The 19,651-nt window shown below is 39.4% G+C and overlaps 1 protein-coding gene across 3 annotated transcripts in view; it reads left to right on the top strand.

The window, feature by feature from the left end:
- The window catches only part of SCAF8 (SR-related CTD associated factor 8), a 291,621-nt gene extending 275,442 nt beyond the window's left edge, over positions 1–16,179 (top strand). For all 3 annotated transcript variants that reach the window (XR_011164758.1, XR_011164756.1, XR_011164757.1), the window contains one exon: positions 14,491–16,179. The gene's annotated coding sequence lies outside the window, so the exon portion shown is untranslated. The remainder of the gene's footprint in view (positions 1–14,490) is intronic.
- The last annotated feature ends 3,472 nt before the right edge of the window (positions 16,180–19,651 follow it).

The following is a 19,651-nucleotide window of genomic DNA, read 5'->3' as shown; positions in this document are numbered from 1 at the left end:
CTAAAGCCATCTCTGACCAGCTTACAAGAGCCAATTGTTGGTTAAATCTTCAGTGTGAGCATTTATACCTTAGAAACGGGCAGTCGTAAATCAAGGCTTCATTTATTGTTTCGTTGACTATCTAGACTTAAGAAAGTGTTGATAGTGCAGATCAAATTGTAAAGTGTATGCACATGCAGGGAGAGCCTGGTTGTTAAACATTTATCAGCACACTCCTGTTTACTCTATAAACATTTTTCAAGCTTAGCTGGAGTGTAGTGGCAAACTCAGAGAATTAATTCATCACCAGACTGGAGGAGGTCTAGTGACTTTAGACTGATGATGGTGATGATGATGATGACTAACATTTGTATAGAGCTTTAAGATTTCAAAGACCTTTATATCTGTTTGAGCCTTACAGCACCCCAGAAAGAGCTGAGGAATGGAGTGGAGTAGACCCTGTGTAATTGAATCTTAGCATGAATAGAAGGGAGCACTAGACAGACAGAAAGGGTTCAAGTTGTGAAGCCCTTTAAAAACCAAACATGATTTCATGTTTGATCCTGGAGGTACCAGGGAACCAAAGGAGTTTATTGACATGATCAAACATGAAGGACTTGACTCTTGCCCAATTTATACCCCTTTGTTTGACTTTAACCCCAGCAAATGGATACCTCTGGTAAATTTAGAGGACTAAACCAGAAGTGTGTGTTATTTGCAAGCCTCATATCTGATAACACTTTGTTAGTGTTTTTTGTGAAATTAGCAGAGCTTTCAGGTGCTTCCCTCTTGGGATTTCTGGGTTTGTTTCTTAGGTCCTTTTGACTCTAAGTTCCCAGAGCCTTTCAAGAGCTGCCTGGCCAATGTCTATGCCTATACTTTTCGCGTTTCTTACTTATAGCATCCTTTTAGAGGTAGAAACAATAGTTCTTTGTTAAAGAGTGGAGGGGTCGCATCTGTTGTAGGGGGAATTCACCCATTTCCACCAGTGGTAAAGAAAGTGATTGTCATCAAGGATTCCAATCCATCAAGGCTTTATTTAGATTGATCCAATTATAGTCTGCACTTCTCTACCTCCAAACCTGGCATATATAAAATGTGTATACAGCACATAATCTTGCTTTTTCCATTGCAGATAGTAGTAATGGGTCACTGTCATATCTTGTGGGAAAAGAAAATTGAGAAGAATATTCCATTCAGGGTTACTAGTTATCCATTTTGTATATATCTTATGTGTATATATGTATACATGTATATATATGTATATATATATATATATGCTGTCTCCCCCTTTAAAATGTAAATTCCTTAAAAGCACTACTTCATTTTTGTCTCTGTGTTCCCAGAGCTTAGCACAATTCCCAACACATGGTAGATGCTTAATGAATGTTCTTTGATTGATTGACAGCAAGAATGATGAACATGAAGGTAGTGCCAGGCATGGTGACAAACACTCATATACATACTGCTACCGGGGAGGCCAAGGCTAGTGGATTGCTTTCACTCAAGAATTTTGAGATACAGAAGAGCTAAAGAAGATAGGTTATTTTCCCTCACTAAATTTGACATCAATAGAGTAAGCCCAAGGAGCAGAGAGCCAAAAATCTGCCCAAGGAAGGGGAAACCAGCCTAGGTCAGAAATAGTGATGGTCAAATTTCTGTGCTGATCAGTAGTGGGATTGGACCATGAACAGCTACCGAATTTCCATCCTGGGTGAAATAGAGATAACTAACTAAGAAAAAAAAAGTCAGACAGACAAAGAAGAAAATGAAGGCTGGATTAATTTTAAAATTACGAAAATTTCTTAGAATAGAAGAAAAACTTGAAAATTTTTTTCAGATGTTTGATCAGTTTTGTATAATTATATTTAAGTTCAAATCTATGCATTTTTTCCCTTCCAAAGAAGTCCTATTTTAGAGTCCCACCTATGTTTCATACTGATAGAGTATCTAAAAATATTGTTTGAGTTGGTGTGGTTAAGCTGGCTCTTCAGTATTTCCAAATTGGATGCTTTCTTCTCACAGAACCAAGGTAAGGTGCATTGATTGGGAAAACAGTAGAGAAATCACATACAAATATACCCTAGACTGCTTTGCTTCAGGCTTTTGTGTAAATTTGCCCAATCAGGACTACAAATCAAACTGCTTTCATATAATGCATTCATGCAGGCAGTATGAGAAAAAGCTGCCAATAAAGGCTCTGGACCTTTTCCATCATCAGGGAACATCAATCACCAGCACCCTTCACCACTACTCAATTCTTAAAGGAAGCATTCAGCTCCCCGGGAGCACATCTGACAAGCACAGTCCCTGCTGGACTTTCTTATGTGATGCACACAGCAGCAGTGTATCAGAGAAGAGAGTTCTTAGAACTCATCCAATACATCTCCATTTTATAGATGAGGAGGGGAGGCAGAGGAAAGCAAAGGGCTTTGCCAACAGTCACATGACTTTAATGGCAGATTTGGACTAGAACCCAGTCCTGACTCACAGAATGGTATAGAGGAAAGAACACTGAGTCCAAATATTGACTGATTTGAACGCAAAGTACTGATTGGAGTCTAAGCCAAGTTTGAGGGAGGTTTGTTTCTTTTGTTTCTAAATATTTTAAAGCAAATCATGTGAAAAGCGTTTTATGCCTAAGAACAAATTTACCTTTCTGTTTTTCTTCCCCATGCTTTTTCAATCGATTTTCTTTTTTTTCCCTCTTTTTTGGGGTAACTTACCTGAATTTTTGTTACAGAGAGTCTCTAGTTTAAATACTTCTAATATTAGTGAAAAATTAAATGGATTTTTTAATGTAAGAATGGCTCATCTCACAAAACTGTTTTTCTCAGGGCTTTGCATTTGCCTTCGTTGCCTCATGCTTTAAAAATTGGGCATATGAGGTGTGATTCACACTTTCACAGTTCCCTTTGCACTCTTCTTTGAAAATGCATTTTAAGCCCTTCCTCGTGATGCTGATTTTCTGTACTACCTATAGACAAATGTGGTGTGTGAAAATCTGTCAGATTCCTAGGGGAGGGCCATGGCCAAAATGAAGTCTGGTTCTATGGAATTTCACAGCCTCTGCTTGTGGCTTGGCAAATGTGCAGCTTTATTGTGTTTGGAGAAGAAAAATTCTCCATGGCCTTGAAACTTGTATTCTTGGATTGTTCCTTCTTCTGTCATTTCCTCTAGTCATAAATGACTGTCCAAGAGTCTAAGATAAAACATGTTTCCCATGCCTGCTGAGAGAATGTAACCCCACCATTTGATGTTTTATTGCCCAATTGTTAGAACTAGCTTCTGAATTTGTACAGTGAAGATTTACTGTGCGAACCATTGAGGCATTTATTTCATGTGTGAAGATTCTTATCATGGGCACATACATTTTTTGTTACTACTATGAATTCTCGGTGAGATTAAGGGAATTTATAACTTGAAGAACAGGACTGATTTTCACTTTTGTGCCAAGAAACCACTTACAGTTCCTTCACCAGATGAGCCAAGAGGAGAATGAGCAAAAACCACCCACTGCAAACACACTTCTAACAGTGTGGAACTGAATTAGCCATAGACATACATTTTGTGTAGGCATGGAGAGAGAGGGATTTCACTGCAAGAGGGAATTTCCTGCTAAGGAAACTCCCTCTATCAATGCAGGTAGGCACCTTCCCTGCAACTCATAGAGTCTTAAAGAATTACTTAGAGAGCTGTGAAGGTTAAGGGACTTGTCTAGGATCATACAGTCAATATGTATAACTCAGGGTGCCTCTCTGGATGGTGTCAAAGATCATGCCCTAGATAATCTGGGACCCACATGCTCTCCAAATCTGCATCTGACTTTTCTCTTGAGCAAAGTGCTACACAAGGATCCATTTCCCTCTGCCCCAGTACCTACTGTGCCAAGACATGTCTCTGTGAAGTCACAGTTCACTGTGTTATTTTCTTCTTTTTGTCATTGTCTTTTTCTCCAGGTGTGGTTGAAGACATTGATTTTGTTTTATACCGTGTAGACAGAGGGCTAACTTTCGTGGGGCTGTGGTAAGCCACAGACTGTGCTGTTTCCTCCCCACCTAGAATATCACTTTCTTGAGGGCAGGGGCTATATTTTTTTTCTTTTGTATATTCAGCACTTGGTATAATGCCTGACACATCATAGACATTTAATAAATTATTGTTGAATTCAGTTGAATTTCTTATGGGAAAAGGATGCTGCTCTATTAAGTTGTTTTCCTAGGAATAATGATGAACTCTACCACTCACATTTGCTCCATGCTCTGAACAGTCAATGGCATATGTATTCCACAATTCACAGACATATGAGGGAGCGATTCAATATAATCCAACAAAATTGTATTAAGCACCTATGTGGTGCCATAAGCCATGCCAGGCCCTGGGGATACAAAGCACAAGCCAAAGAGTTCCTACTCTCAAGGAGCTTCTGTTACACTAAGGGAATATGACATATACACAGAGAAGTAAATATAAAGAAATGTTTTAAATCATTCAAAGAAGCCAACATCACTGACAACTGGAGGAATCATGCAGGGCTTCCTGTAAGAGATGACCCTTGCATTGCGCTACAAAGGAAATCAGGGTCAGGGTTCTCTGAGATTGAGCTGAGGAGGGTGTGAAGTCTGGGGCTGTGGAAAAAAGCAGAGGGAATTAATTGGCTGTTTGGGAACATAAGGCCTCCATGTTCTAACCCACAAAGCTAACTGCTTGTAATAGATCATGTGCATACTGTAAAACTAGACAGAAGACTGTATTAAATACCACCAAGGGAAGGTTCTCCCTAAAACTAAATTGAAGTATTTTTAAATCAGAAAAACAATGTCTTTAATTTCCTTCTGATTCAAATCAATGTCAAATCAACAAGCATTTATTAGGCAACTACTGTGGACCAGGCATTGCTTAGCCCTGGAGACACAAAGAAAGGCACAGACAGCCCCTGTTCTGAAGGAGCGCAGTCTAATGGGGGAGACAAAATGCAAACAACTATGTGCAGAGATATAGGCATTATAAATTGGAAATAAAATAAACATTATGTGTATTTGTGTGTGTGTGTCTGTGTATATATAAAAATAAATATAATGTTTTTGGAGGAAGACAAGGCAGTTAGGGTTAAGTGACTTGCCCAAGGCCACATAGCTAGTAAGTGTCAAGTGTCTGAGGTCAAATTTGAACTCAGGTCCCTCTGACTCCAGGGCCAATAACTCTATTCAGTGTGCCACCTAGTTGCCACTTAGAATAAACATCTTTAAGGACCTACTACGGGCCAGGCAGGACAGCTAGGTGGTATAATGGATGGAGCACCAGGCCTGCAGTAGGAAGACTCATCTTCCTAAGTTCAGATCTGGCCTCAGACACTTCCTAGCTATGTGACCTTGGGCAAGTCACTTAACCCTGTTTGCCTGGTTTCCCCATCTGCAAAATGAGCTGGAGAATGAAATGGCAAACCACTACAAGTATCTTTGCCAAGAAAACCTCAAATAAGGTCATGAAGATTCAGATATGATTGAACAGCAACAAAATAATGTATAAATAAATATGTGTCAGGGACTGTGCATTGGGGATATAAAGGCAAAAATGGAACAAGTCTGTCCTCAATGATCTTACATCTACTAGGATCCATGCCCAACACAGGCACATAGGACACTGAACTTGCAGTCTGCAAGACCTACCTAAGCTTAATTTCCACTTCAGATACTTAATAGCTAGGTGACTCCTTAAGCAAATCTATTAACTTCTCTGTGCCTTGGTTTCCTCATCTGTAAAATGAAGATATGGATGCCATAACCTCCACGATTCCATCTTGTTCTAAATATATGATCCTTTGATCACTAGCATTTTTATGTCTGAATGCCATGCAGGATATTAGTTTGTGCATGTCGTAAGGTGATATCTTTTTTTAAAAAGTATTTTGTTTTCTATTTGAGACACAGCCCTGACCACTGATACAGGATCAATTTATTCACCTGTGCCTATAGACCATTATGCCTTTAGGGAAAAAAAATGTACTGACATTCTATCACACAAAATTCTCAGGTGTCTACGGTGGCAAGTTAAAAAGATTGTCCAGGAAGCTGCCCTCACTTATTTTAGGCCACCAAAGTAACATCTAGAAAATGAATGATTTTCACCTGAGGGAGTTAATGTAGCTTCCAAATGCCCCACTGAGTCCTGAGGCATCCTTTCTGCTCTGGGAGAATCTGGCTCATTATGTCTGTTCCCTTTTCTGCAGATAATAATACTGTGCAGTTAAATAGCTCCTTTCATCTACAGATCTCACAGAACTTTACAGGCATTAATTAGTTTTCACATGTGACAATAAACTTTTTCACACACTTCTGAAATTGGTAGTTAACAATTTCACACCAGGGCAGAGTCAGAAGACTGGGTCTCTGTCTCCTGAAGGCTGGAACAGCCAGAAGAAAAATTGGGAGTTGGGGAGGTGGGGGTGCAGTCAGTCTATCTGGATGTTATGACCTCATAACATCCAACATCTAGATGTTTGTTGACAAGGTATTGGTAGATGCCTGAGTGCTAGCTTCTTTTCAAATCTTTTAAAAAATGTAACATGTTAAGTAAGACACTGGAGATGAAAGAAGCTATTGGGTTTTGTTACCCTCCTCTCTTTAGGAGAGGATCATACAGCTGAAAGGGACTTTAGACACCATCTAAGTCAAACCCCTCATTTAATAGTTGAAGAAGCTTAGATTCACAGAAGGTAGGTGACTAATTCAAGGTCACACAGGCAGTAAATGTGAGAAGCAGGCTTTGAACACAGATCCCCTCACTCCAAAGTCAGGACTCTTGACACAGTGCCGTATTGTCTCAATAAAACCATAGTACAGTTTAGTGATTTAAGAATTAGGTTAGTTATTCTGATTTGATGGAATAAGCAGCACCTTGTGTACTTTTTCTCTCAGACGTGTACACATATATATTTTATGGAATTACTTTTGAACCCAGGCTGTATTCCTTTGTCCCCTATGCCCCCACTGCTGGTCAACTCTTATTATCTCTTGACATCACTTAAATATCTATAATCCTTCAGATAAACAAAAGTGTAAGAAAATCTAGACTCTTCACATTTTCCCCACCTTGTAAACAGTTCTGACTTCTTTATGACTCAGTCCTTGGTCCTCTGCTTTTTCCCTTCTGTGCATTCTTTCCCTTGGCAAAATTATTATGTCTCATGGCTTTGAGTATAACCCTGTGGTGGATAATTCCCAGATCTATAACTATAGTCATTCCTATATTCAATCGTCTATCAGAAGTTTCTATCTGTATATCACGCCATGACCTCTAATTTAATGTATTCAAACTGAATTCACCCTCCCCACAAAATCAAGACCCCCCCATTTCCTTTTCTTTTTTTTATTACCTTTCATGTTTTTATTAAATTCTTTTACATACAAATAAGTTCAGTCCCAAAAGCATATACAATACAGCTTTAGAAAACTATTTCATCAAGGATATTTGTTTGTTTGTTTTTTGTTTTAGGTTTAGAAACATACCTTGCATTCTAAGTTGCCAATAAAATGGCCATTTGAATTGCTGGCGTAACATCTTTTTTTAGGCAAGAATTTCAATTCCAATTGTAATCTTTAAATATTTAGTGAAATAACAAAGTCTTTGTTCATAGAAACTGTTAATTTTTATAGAATTTTTAAATATTTATGTATTATATTCTATTTATAAATTTTATATTTTTTTTACAGAAATATTTCTCTTTTAACTATGTAAATACATTTAAGTAGGTCTGTCAAATGTCATCTATTTTTTCAAAGTCCATTTAGCATCAGTGGTTGTATATAGCAGATAAGCTAAAATTTACTCTTGTATATTTTGATGTGTGTGAAATATCTACAACTATTAGTGAAAGTTATTTACTACATAACAGAGAAAAACAATATTACTGCTTCTTGGCACTATAGTTAACAAATGTATATAACTTGTTTGCCTAAAAAGAAAAAAAAAGCATATCACACATATGACTACCTATTTCCTCTATAGAAGTTTCAAACTCTCAGTTTGACTAATAAAAAAAAACTACATATGATTAGTGAGCTATAAGTAATTTTTGGAACACAAATTAGTCTACATGAATGGTTAATGGCCTTTCTTTTGTTTTCTCAAAAGCCATAGCTAGGCCTTTCCAAATTATGTTTTATAACTGAAAGTCTCTAAAAGTTTAATTACTTTTTTTAATAAGGCAACAATTTTCTTACAATTTAATTTCCTTAGCTGTGTTTTGTAAAGCGTCAAATGAAAAATGGTACAACTGGAAGACAAGCATCTCCCGCAAAGGATTCTAGGGGATCAGGAGGGGCTTGGGAATATCTCTTCTTTCTAGCTCAGAGCTTCCTTTTTATTCTAAGGTCCTCCTCAACCTGGGCCACTAAGGTCTAGGCAAGTAGGGAGGTAAGTTTGGCTACAAACTATGGGTGTTTAGACTGCTACTCTGGCTGGGTGATTTTAATATTCTGTGACAGGGAAGGTTGGAAGTTATTAAAGCAGGAGAGGAACTGGGTCTAGCCCCCTCCTTCCCCATCGATTGTGGACTAGGCCAGAGTTGGCATTAGAGGACTCTGCTAGGTAATTGTAAAACTGAAACACAGTCTCATCAGGCTCCTGGATGACATTCTTGATTTTGGAAAAATCTACTGGTTGGAGTAACAAAGGAAAAAAAAAGTTAAGCAAAATCAACTGCAGTAGTAATTGCATCTGTTCTATATAGGTAAGGCTGGTTTTACTTTTAGAGGCAAGGAGGTTTTTCTTATTTTTTTTAATTTAAATGCTTTATTAACTGCTGATTTACATCATTCGTTTCTGCCAGATTTTGAGTTACAAATTTTCTCCCCGTTTTACCCCACCCATCCCCCCAAAACAGCAGTCCCACAGGATATCCCCACCTCCAATCTGCTCTCTCCCATATTTTCTCCCACACCCATTTCAACTTTTACAGTGGATCTCTATGCCTCAGTGCCTGTATATCTTTTTTCTTAATTACATGTAAGATGGTATTAATAATAGTATACACACACACACACATATATATATATATATATATTTGAATATTTGATTTTAAAACTTTCAATTCCAGATTCATTCCCTTCTCCCCCCGCCACCCACCCCCACTGGGGGGACAAGCAGTTCAGTATAGGTTGTACATGTGTAGCTAATGCAAAACAATAACATAGTAGATGTATTATAAAAGACTGACTATATTTCCCTCCCTCCTATCCCACCTCACACTTGTTCTATTCTCTACTTTGATCCTGTCCCTTTTCAAAAGTGGGTGCTTCCAACTTCCCTCCCCCCCCCAGCCTGCCCCCCCTTCCAACATCCCCCCCTCCCTCCCCTTCCCCCCCCTATTCTCCTGGAGGGTGAGATCCCCTATTTAGTGTGTATTTCCCTCCCTTCTCAAGCCAGATTCAATAGGAATAAGGTTGACCTATTCCCTTTTGCCTTCCTATTCTTCCCCTCCATTGTAACCATTTTCCCTTGCCTCTTCTGTATGAGATAGTTTGCCCCACTCTGTCTCTCCCCATCTCCTCTCATTATATTCCTCTCACCTCTTAATTTCACCTTTTAAGTATCATCCCTTCCTGTTAAATTGGTCCCGTGCCCTCTATCTATGTATAACTGTAAACGTATATATACACATTCACATATGTATTCATATGCCCGCATACCCTCATATAAAGACATATATATGTATATATATGTATATATATATATATTTCTAATCCCTTCAACTACTGAGAAAAGTTTCATAGGTTACAATTATTGTTTTTCCATGTAGGAATGTTAATAGTTCAACTTTGGCCAGGTGGCTCAGCCAGCAAGAGCATCGGCTCCAGTGCCGGGACGACCTGGATCAAATCCAGGCCCAGACACCCAGAAACAACAACTGGCCATGCAACCCCGAACAAGCCACTCAACCCCCATTGCTTCAAAAAAAAAAATAGTTCAACTTTGATAAGTTCCTTATGATTTCTTTTCCCTGTTTACCTTCTCATGCTTCTCTTGCTTCTTGTATCTGAATGTCAAATTTTCTATTCAACTCTGGTTTTTTCAGCAAGAATGCTTGAAAGTCCTGTATTCCACTGAATGACCATATTTTCCCCTGAAACAGGATACTCAGTTTTGCTGGGTAGGTGACTCTTGGTTTTAATCCCAGCTCCCTTGACCTCCAGAATATCACATTCCAGGCCCTTCGATCCCTCATTGTAGAAGCTGCCAGATCCTGGGTTATCCTGATTGTGTTTCCACAATATTCAAATTGTTTCTTCCTGGCTGCTTGTAATATTCTCTCCTTAATCTGGGAATTCCAGAACCTGGCTATAATATTCCTAGGAGTTTTCTTTTTGGGGTCTTTTTCAGGAGGTGATCGGTGGATTCTTTCAACCTCTATTTTGCCCTCTGATTCTAAAACATCAGGGCAGTTTTCTTTGAGAACTTCCTGGAGGATGCTTTCCAGGCTCTTACTTTGGTCATGGCTCTCAGGTAGTCCAATAATTTTTAAATTATCTCTCCTTGATCTATTTTCCAGGTCAGTGGTTTTTCCCATGAGATATTTCACATTGCCTTCTATTCTTTCATTTGTTTGGATCTGTTTAACAGCATCTTGATTTCTCATAAAGTCATTAGCTTCCATTTGCTCCAATCTAATTCTGAAGCAATGATTCTCCTCAGTGAGCTTTTGAGATTCTTTTTCCATCTGGCAAATTCGACTTTTTAAGGCATTCTTCTCCTCATTGCCTTTTTGAGCCTCCTTTGCCATTTGAGTCAGTCTGTTTTTTAAGGTATTATTTTCTTCAGTCAGGCTTTTGACTCTCATTTCATAATTTTCTTGCATTGTTCTCATTTCTCTTCCCAATTTTTCCTCCACTTCTCTTATCTGCTTCTTAAGGTCCTCTATGGCCTGTAACCAGCTTGTATTTTCCTTTGAAGCATTTGGTGCAGGAGTTCTGACTTCACTGTTTTCCTCCTGTTCCATGCCTTGCTCTTTCTTATCCCCAAAATAGGAGTGTAATGTTGGAATCTTCTGTCTGCTTTGTTTCCTTTGCCTGCTCATTTTGCCACTCAATGATTTGACTTTTGGGCTTTTTGCCACAGTAGGACTCTGCCACCAGACAGGGGAGTTTTTGTCCCAAACGCTGGGGTTTTCTCAGCTGCCTGAGGTATTAGATGGGTGCCCTCTCTGAGGTCTCCACACGCTCTGGCAAGCTGGACACACACCCCAGGACCTCCACCCTAGACTGCAATCCAGATCCAAGCAGGTTAAAGCAAGAGCGATGACCCCTCAGACTGGTGCTTGGTCCCCCTACACTCTGCAGGCCAGGAGCTGAAGCCGCCACGTGGTGCTGGCATCTCAGCGGTTTCTCGCTCCGGGGGTAAAAGCCACGCACTCCCACTTCCTGGGTCCCAAAGTCCAGACTGCACTGGCCTCTCACCTTGTCCTTCGCATCTATGTATTGATAAATCTGGAAACGGCCACAGCTGCTGCTGATCTGGGGTCCCTCTGGCTGGCGGCTGGTCAGGCCTGCCCTGGGGCTAAAGCCTCGGCGTGGGGCTGGGCTCGGCTTCCAGAGCGCTGAGCTGGCCGATTCCTGCCGGCCTGCTGGGCTGTCCTCAGCGGGAGGTTAGCTTCTCTGTGTCATTTTGTGGGTTCTGCAGCTCCAAAGTTTGTTTAGAGTCCCCTTTTTACATGGATTGGGGAAGGTGGAAGCCGGAGCCCCGGGAAGGTCGTGCTTCTACTCTGCCATCTTGGCTCTGCACCGGCAAGGAGGTTTTTCATAGAGTTTGGCTGGTCTGAAGGATTAAGATTTGAATCACTGGTGGGGTTCCTTGTTGCTTGTGGAAGCCCAGCCTAAGAGGAGCTGGTATCCCAGAGATTTGCTGGATTCCTACCACCGTGGGGACGATATTTCTGACCCAGGGCTGTTGCTGTGGCCCATCCCTTTTCTTTTTTAAAGGCATTAATGTCATCCTCCCAAAACTCTAGCTTATTTTTGACCTTTTTCACTCTAATCTCATTTCTTTCTTTGACTCCTGTGAGGCACTGTGGCAAATTGATTAGGAAAACCTAGGTCAAGCCTTTCTTCTGGCACATAACTGTTTTCCCCTAGGTAAGTAACCTCTTCATTCTATTCCCTCCCCGCCCCCAACATGCACATGTATACACACAATTTTTGGATTTTTACCTTGTGTCACTGGAACCTCTTCATCCTGCAAGATTACATGAGCTCTAGAAAGTCACATCTCATCAGTACCCTCTGCCCCTGGAGTATCCTGGAGACCTTCTGATGGAAGGGAGGAGCAGAAAGTTCCTCACAAAAGTTCCATTTAAGGAGGATGCCCAGGCCAGTCAATTCATTTTCTACCTGACTGCACTCCCTCATGCTAGTGGTATGTAACTGGTGCCTCTCTTCCCCTTCCTCTCTTTTCTGCTTCCTTTTCTGAATTGTCTTATGGTCTACTCTGATTGGATTGTGAGCTCCTTGAGGGTAAAGGCTGTTTTTCTTTTTCATATTTGCATCTACAGCACTTTACACACTACCTACCACAAAGTAGGCACTTAATAAATGTTTATTAACTGAATTAATCTTTCAGTATTTTAGCAATTCCCTTAAAGAATAAGTTGCTGAGGGGCAGCCAGGTAACACAGCGAGTAAGAGCACCAGCCCCAGTGTCGGAATGACCTGGGATTGAATCGGGGCTCTGATACTTAGCCCCACACCCAGAAATAACTGGCCGTGTAACCTTGAGCAAGTTACTTAACCCCCCAATTGCTTTAAAAAAAAAAAGAATAAGTTGCTGAGAAGTTGCTTACCTGTATTGGTAGGGGAATGTTTCCTCTTTTAGACATTCTGCATACCAGTGAAATTACAAGTCCAGTTCTTATCCCTTCTTTCATTCATCTTCAACGTATAATTATTAAACTCTGTTGATTTTTACCCTTGGAATTGTCTTTTGAACCTATTCTTTCCTTCCTATTTCCATTGCCCTGATTCAAGTCCAGGCTTTCATCCCTTAATGCTTGTACTACCGTTAATGGTCTGTTCATGACTCCTCTTTCTTCCAGTCTTGCCTCCCTCCAAGGCATCTTATATACAATCACCAGAGTAATCTTTTTTTTTTTTTTAGCTTTTTGGATGGCAGTTGGGGTTAAGTGACTTGCCCAAGGTCACGGCTAGTTTTTGTGTTAAATGTCTCAGGCCAGATTTGAACTCAGGTCGTCCTGACTCCAGGGCCAGTGCTCTATTCACTGCACCACCTAGCCACCCCAAGAGTAATCTTTCTAAAACACCAATTTTATCATGTTACTTTCTGCTCAAAAACCTTCAGTGGTTCCCCATTACTTACAGGAGAAAGGCCAAACCTTCACCCCATATTCAAGGCTGCTAGTCTGGCTCCAGTTTACCTCTCCAATTTTACCTTTCACTGCCTCCAACTACAACCTTTTCCAAGGCACTTTTGTCATTAATCTGAATCCTGCCCATCCTTTGATCCAGCTTAATTTACATTTCCGACCATTCATTCTTCCCTAATCATTCCATTGATCTTTTCCTTTTTGGAATTCCTTTAATACTCATTGTCTCCACCTGTGACTTTTGGCAATCAATTAAATACTACCTTGCATTGCTACTTAGCTGGGAGGGGTGAGAAAAAGAGAGTCATAGAGGGCACCGTACTCCAATCCTGTCCTGCCTTTAACACATACCAACCATTTGACTAAAGGGCAAGTTTTTAACCTGGTATTGTCCCCAGAAACTCTCTAAGATTGTAATTTACAGATGAGATCTATACTGGTGAATTTTCTATACCAGGAGATGATGAAATCATGGAATTTCCCCCAATCGGTTGTAAGCTTCTGAAGGGTAAAGAACAAGTTTTACACTTGACTTGCAACCCCTTCTATTGTACAATAGTGCTCAACAAATTCTGGTTGAATGAATGAATGGAATTCCCATACTGGCCAATATGGCAGCATAGCCCAAATTGATCCATATCAGTAATTAATGCTAGTTAGAGGAACTGAATAGGTCTAAGATACATATATTTGAACTCTTCAAATTATAGTCTCCTGTTTTATGTTTATCTACAAGAAATCAATGTATGACTTTCACAAATTTTAGTCTTGCTTCAGTCTGACTTATTGACTACATAGTGACATAATCTTAAGGCTATTGGTAGCAAATTTTTCACCACTGTGCCTCCTTCTTAAACCTCTTCTGAGCAGACAGCTGTGTTTCAAGCAAGTAATATTTCCCAAAAGTTGGTTGCATATTCTCTCAAATCCTTCATAGGAGGAAGTCTGGGTGTTGATATACAAGAATGTTTTGGAATCTGACTAATTATCCTAAATTAGTGTCAGTTTATATGAGGGTTTCACAATAAAGCAACAGTCTTTAACTCCCCCAAAAGAGTTTAGGATACCCACTTGAGCTGTTCAGATTATAGTCTCCTTGTTTGACATTTATCCACAGTAAATTAATGCTCTCTCCACAGATGACAGAACAAGAGTCATGAAGAAGACCCTAGGTGGTGAAAGCCTGGAGGAGAATGACTTTAGAAACAAAACAAAACAAAAAAAAAAACAACTGAAAAAAGACTACCGAAAAACCAATAGCCTTGGAGCTTGACTCCCAGCCTCCTCTGCTCATAGACAAATACTGACCGGAGAATGTGAAGCCAGATGAAGAAAATGCAAAGGAGAATTTAGACATTCTGCCGCCAGGGTTGTTGCTAGAGCTCGATTTTTCCCCAAAGGACGCTTCAGCCAGGACTGGGCATGATGAGGATGAATTACTTCCGCAGTCTTAAGACTGAAGTACAAAATTCATGGGCACCTGGGCACAAACTACAAAGGGATTTCTCCACCTTAGTTCTTCTACATGATCAAAGAACTGTAATGTTTAATATTTAAACGATATTTTTCCATGTTTACACAGCCTGGCAGCCACTGTAAACATTATAATTATGCTCAGAGTCCAAAAGCCATTTCACAGTAAGTATTTAAAGCCTAATATGTGTGAGAGGCCTGAAATGCAGCTGTCCAGAAGGAGGCCCTCTCTTGGTATATGTAGCATTTGAGGGCTACCCATGTACTAGTGATGTATCCTGTATCATTTTTATAAACTGTGCAATCCACTCTCGGGTAATTTTCAAAGCAAAACGTCGTCGCTGCTGTTCCAATGAATATTATTTCCAGATTTTGCTATTTGGTCCTTTTCATTTTTCTTCCCCAAAGTGGAACCGAATCTCTTACACTGTAGGTATTTAGCAAAAGGAGACGTAGGTAGAGAAGTACAATTAAATGAAACAGCAGAGAGAGTGCAAGACTTGGACTCAGGAAGACCTGAATTCAAACCCTGCCTCAGACACTTACTAGCTGCATGACTCTGAGGTCCCTAAGTTCTATGAGCCTTCGTTTCTTCATCTCTAAAATGGGAATAATAATTATACCTACCTCAGAGGATTCTTGTGAGGATCAAATGTATTAACATGTGTAAAGCACTTTTCAATCCTTAAATAAGTATATAAATGCTATTGTGTTATTATTACAGATTACCATTATATTATTATGTATAGATTGAGTGAGAAACTGAAGGCTGTTGCCCCCAGAATATTTTGACAGGATTATAGACTAAGAGGTGGAAGTGACATCAAAGGTTATGTGGTCCAACCTGCCTATTGTAAAATAATAATAGTTAGCATTTATATAGTGCTTTAAGGTTTGACAATCCTTTACCTCTGATCTCTCATTTGAAGAGGAATGGGCACGAAGGAATCACTGAATCCCAGAAAAGAAAAGTAGTTTGGGCAGTATCCAAAGCAGGAATTGGACCCAGCTACTCTAACTCCAGTTTATTATCTCTGAATCCAGAATACCAGAACCTCTGAATAGCTCAATTGGTGAGTGTTATAGCCTCAATGGGGTTAAACATAAGGATAAACATACAATATAAAAAATCCCTAATGGCTGTGTATTATAAAAGAAAAAACACTGACTTGGAATCAGGCAGCTAGGGTTCAAGTTCTCATTTCCAGTCACTAATCTGTGTGATCTCAGGTGAGATGCTAACCCTCTATGAGCCTTAATTTCCTCATTTTCAAAATGGTATATTATAATATTTATACTACCTACATCATGAGGTTTCTGTGATGACCAAATAAAATAATAAACACTCCAAAAAATGTGAGTAGTTATTATTTCTTTGCATTTGTTTTTATTTTTACTTTTTTTTTTCTTTTTGGCTGACCTTAAATGCCTTAGTAATTCTTTGAATTGAGGGATGCAATCTGTGATATTGTTGGTACAGGGAACTCTTGAATAAGTAAATTCTCTCTGCCAAAGCAGGTTAGCACCTTTCTGCAATTTGTAGTCTTAGATAATAAGCCTTTTACATACATTATCTCCTTTGATCCTCATAACATTATGAGGTAGGTACTCTTATCTTCATTTTACAGATGAGGCAACTGAGACTGGGACATTAGGGGGCTTACCCAGGGTCAGACAGCCAGTATATGTAAGAAGTGAGATCTGAATTCATTTAAGAAATTAAACTATATAATTCTCTGAGAAAATGTGAAGTTTTTCTAGTATAGGACTCAATCATAGAATCATAGTCTTGGAACATTCAGCTTTCCTTTTGTGGCTTCCTTTCCTACTTGCAGCAGCTGAGGAGGGCTGCTGGGAACACTATAGATACCACCAGGGTAAGCAGTCAAATATTGGTTTTCCCATCCCTCGTCCAAGGGCCAATGTGGAGGATGATCCACGATGATGGCCAAACCAAGTATTTCGTAACTTAAATCGAAAGTTTTAGCCTTACTTTATGGGCCCAGATCAGGCAACTGTGACATGTTAGTACCATAAGAAGATGATCCCCATGACTGCTAAGCCCCATAGGGTATAAACTCAAATTCCCATTTTCAGTCATCTTATCTTTGAGTATAAAATAGATTCCCAGTGAGTTTGTGAAATAACTTCCCCTTCGCTTCCTCTCTGTCCTCCTTGGCAACTTTATATTTTATTTAAAGAATATTGGTGTAAATCAGTATGAAATTATAAAAGTCTTTTCATCATTGAGGTTTAATTAATAAAATACACTGAACCCTGCAGAAACTTATGGTTTAGTGTAATGGAAAATTTTAAGAATTAGATGTGTAGATGGAATCTAGTAAAAAATGCCAATTTTCCCTGAAGCGTAGAATTAATGATTTTCCTTTACTCAAAAAGTTTTGTAGAGCACTTGTTCTCTAACGTTTGGTTTATTGTTTTCAACCAAACTTTCATTGGCTTTATGCTTATTACCAGTACTTGGAACTCCAGAGACATGTAAGGTCATTCTCATCTATAAAATGAGGGCTTTAAGGGCAGCTAGGTGGCGAAGTGAATAGAGCACTGGCCCTGTAGTCAGGAGGACCTGAGTTCAAATGCGGACTCAGACAGTTAACACTTACTAGCCGTGTGACCTTAGGCAAGTCACAACCCCAATTACCCTGCTTTCCCCTCTCCAAAAAAAAAAGAAGAAAAAAATGAGAGCTTTAAACCAGATTGTTGTCATTCAGGAGAGTTCAGCTGAGGATCAGTAGAGCTACACAGGGATGAGAGCTAACAAAATTTTATTACCACTCACAAGGGGAGGAGGAGAATGGTAACCAGTAAGTAAGTGATGGTCTTGGTACATCATTCCCATTGACCTTAGCCAAGCACAGCACACAGTGGAGTGTTTTCTGCACATGGAGCATGCAGCAGTTTTCACACTCTGATCAAAGGCCCAGAACCTCTCAGGGCTCAAACTTACACAGTTTTAGACAGAGAGCCAACCCATAAACTTCTGTTGTCTTTAGGTGAATATAGTCAAAGCTAAAGAAATGAGGATATTTTCCAAGTTGCCTAATAATGAATGAAAAATGAGAGTTCTAAATGAAGGGAAGCTGCATCTATATACAGTTATTTTAACTGTGCTAAACTTGCAAGAGGCTTGGGAGAGCGGGTCATGCCCAGTGGTATACATGCATGCTAAGGGAGTAGGGTGTTACTGGTCAGACCAGTTTTTATTGGTCCACAGTTACCTCTTAGATAGGTTCCAGCTCTTAAATTCTATGTTCAAGCTAACACCTGTTGTCTAGTGTATGAAGTGCAGATCTTCACCCTTTCTCCCTACCCTGCCAGTGAGTTTATGTGGATCATTTTTACATTGAGCTTAGCCTTTAATGAGTGTATTCCTTTTTTAGAAGGTGACAATTACTAAAGAAACATAAAGATGATGTGATTATCATTAGTGTATATACTAAATATACATATTTAGTAAAAATAATGTGTTCAGCACTCTATTTGGGGTTCCACTCATGTCAGCTTATTTCCAAACTAAGTATGTAATTAGGTACATGAGTGATGGGAACCAGACTTATATAGTGAGGGCCCCCGTGTGAGCTTAGCTTGTGGTATTATACGTGTGTTGTTACCAGTGTTCAAGGCTATAGCCATGCTTTATACCTATTGAAGACAACTAGTTAGCCAGATCAATTCATAGACCAACCTGCTGCCCAGTTCAGTGGGATTAACGAAAACGAAAGGTATAGCCTGTTATTTGGAATCAAGTATTCAAAATAAGAAATTCTATAGGCAAGGTTTAATTTTAACTTTTCAATTTGAGTAGTAGTATATACATACTTGACTTTTTTTATTGCTGATGAGATGACATGGAAATATTGAATGAGTGCATCCAAATAGAGCCAGTACCTTTTTCTTTTCTTGGACATACTGCCCCAGGTCATTTTACTTAGCAATATATCTGTAGGGGTGGCTAGGTGGCTCAGTGAATAGAGCATTGGCCCTGAAGTCAGGAGGACCTAAGTTCAAATCTGTCCTCAGACACTTAACATTTACTAGCTATGTGACTTTGGGCAAGTCACTTAACCCCAACTTCCCTGCCTTCCCCCCTCCAAAAAGGCAAAAAAGAAATATGTCTGTAAGTGACAAATACTGGTCATTTTAAATTATGGGAGAAAGGGAGTCATGAAAGAAACATGATTGAATATAGATACAGAAATTTTTTTTCTTAAATGGCAAAAAATCCTTTAAATTTTCCTTGAATTAATGTCCCACCCCTATCCATTTCTTGCTCTCTTTAAATAGTGAATTTTCTGGTCCATCTTTTTTTTTTTTTAGTTTTCTACCCATGGTGCTTCCTGTCCCACTCTCTCTCTCTATATATATATATATACTGACAAGGGAGAATAGGGGAAAGGTTTCTGAAGTCACTTAGTGACTGCCAAAACAACCAGCTATTGTCTTTGAGTCACATCACATTGCCTGGTTGAAAAAAGCCAGTTTTCAGAAAGACAAGAGTCGATGCAGACCTGAGTTGTACTGGATTCCATGACCAGGTTATCTATAATTTGCATTATATATTGCTCTGTTTAGTCTGTTGCCCCAAATTGACATCGAAATTTGACTGTAGATTCCTCTTTACTGTTCATTATGTAAGTGACAGAACAAGTGCTTGTTGATTTTTTAATCTCCAGATTTAAAAATTAGCACAATACAATTTAGCATGTAAATTACATTACCTTAAATTAGAGAGACATCACCGAGTGGAAAGAGTTTTATCCTTTGGGTTTAACAGTTTTCAGAGGACAATGGTCAGTCTTCAAAAGA

The sequence above is a fragment of the Petaurus breviceps genome, unplaced genomic scaffold (assembly GCF_028583685.1).
Source record: "Petaurus breviceps papuanus isolate PSGF00001 unplaced genomic scaffold, PetGlider_PUasm1.0 90784, whole genome shotgun sequence".
Lineage (NCBI taxonomy): Eukaryota > Metazoa > Chordata > Mammalia > Diprotodontia > Petauridae > Petaurus > Petaurus breviceps.
This window is presented reverse-complemented; position numbering and strand designations above follow the sequence as displayed.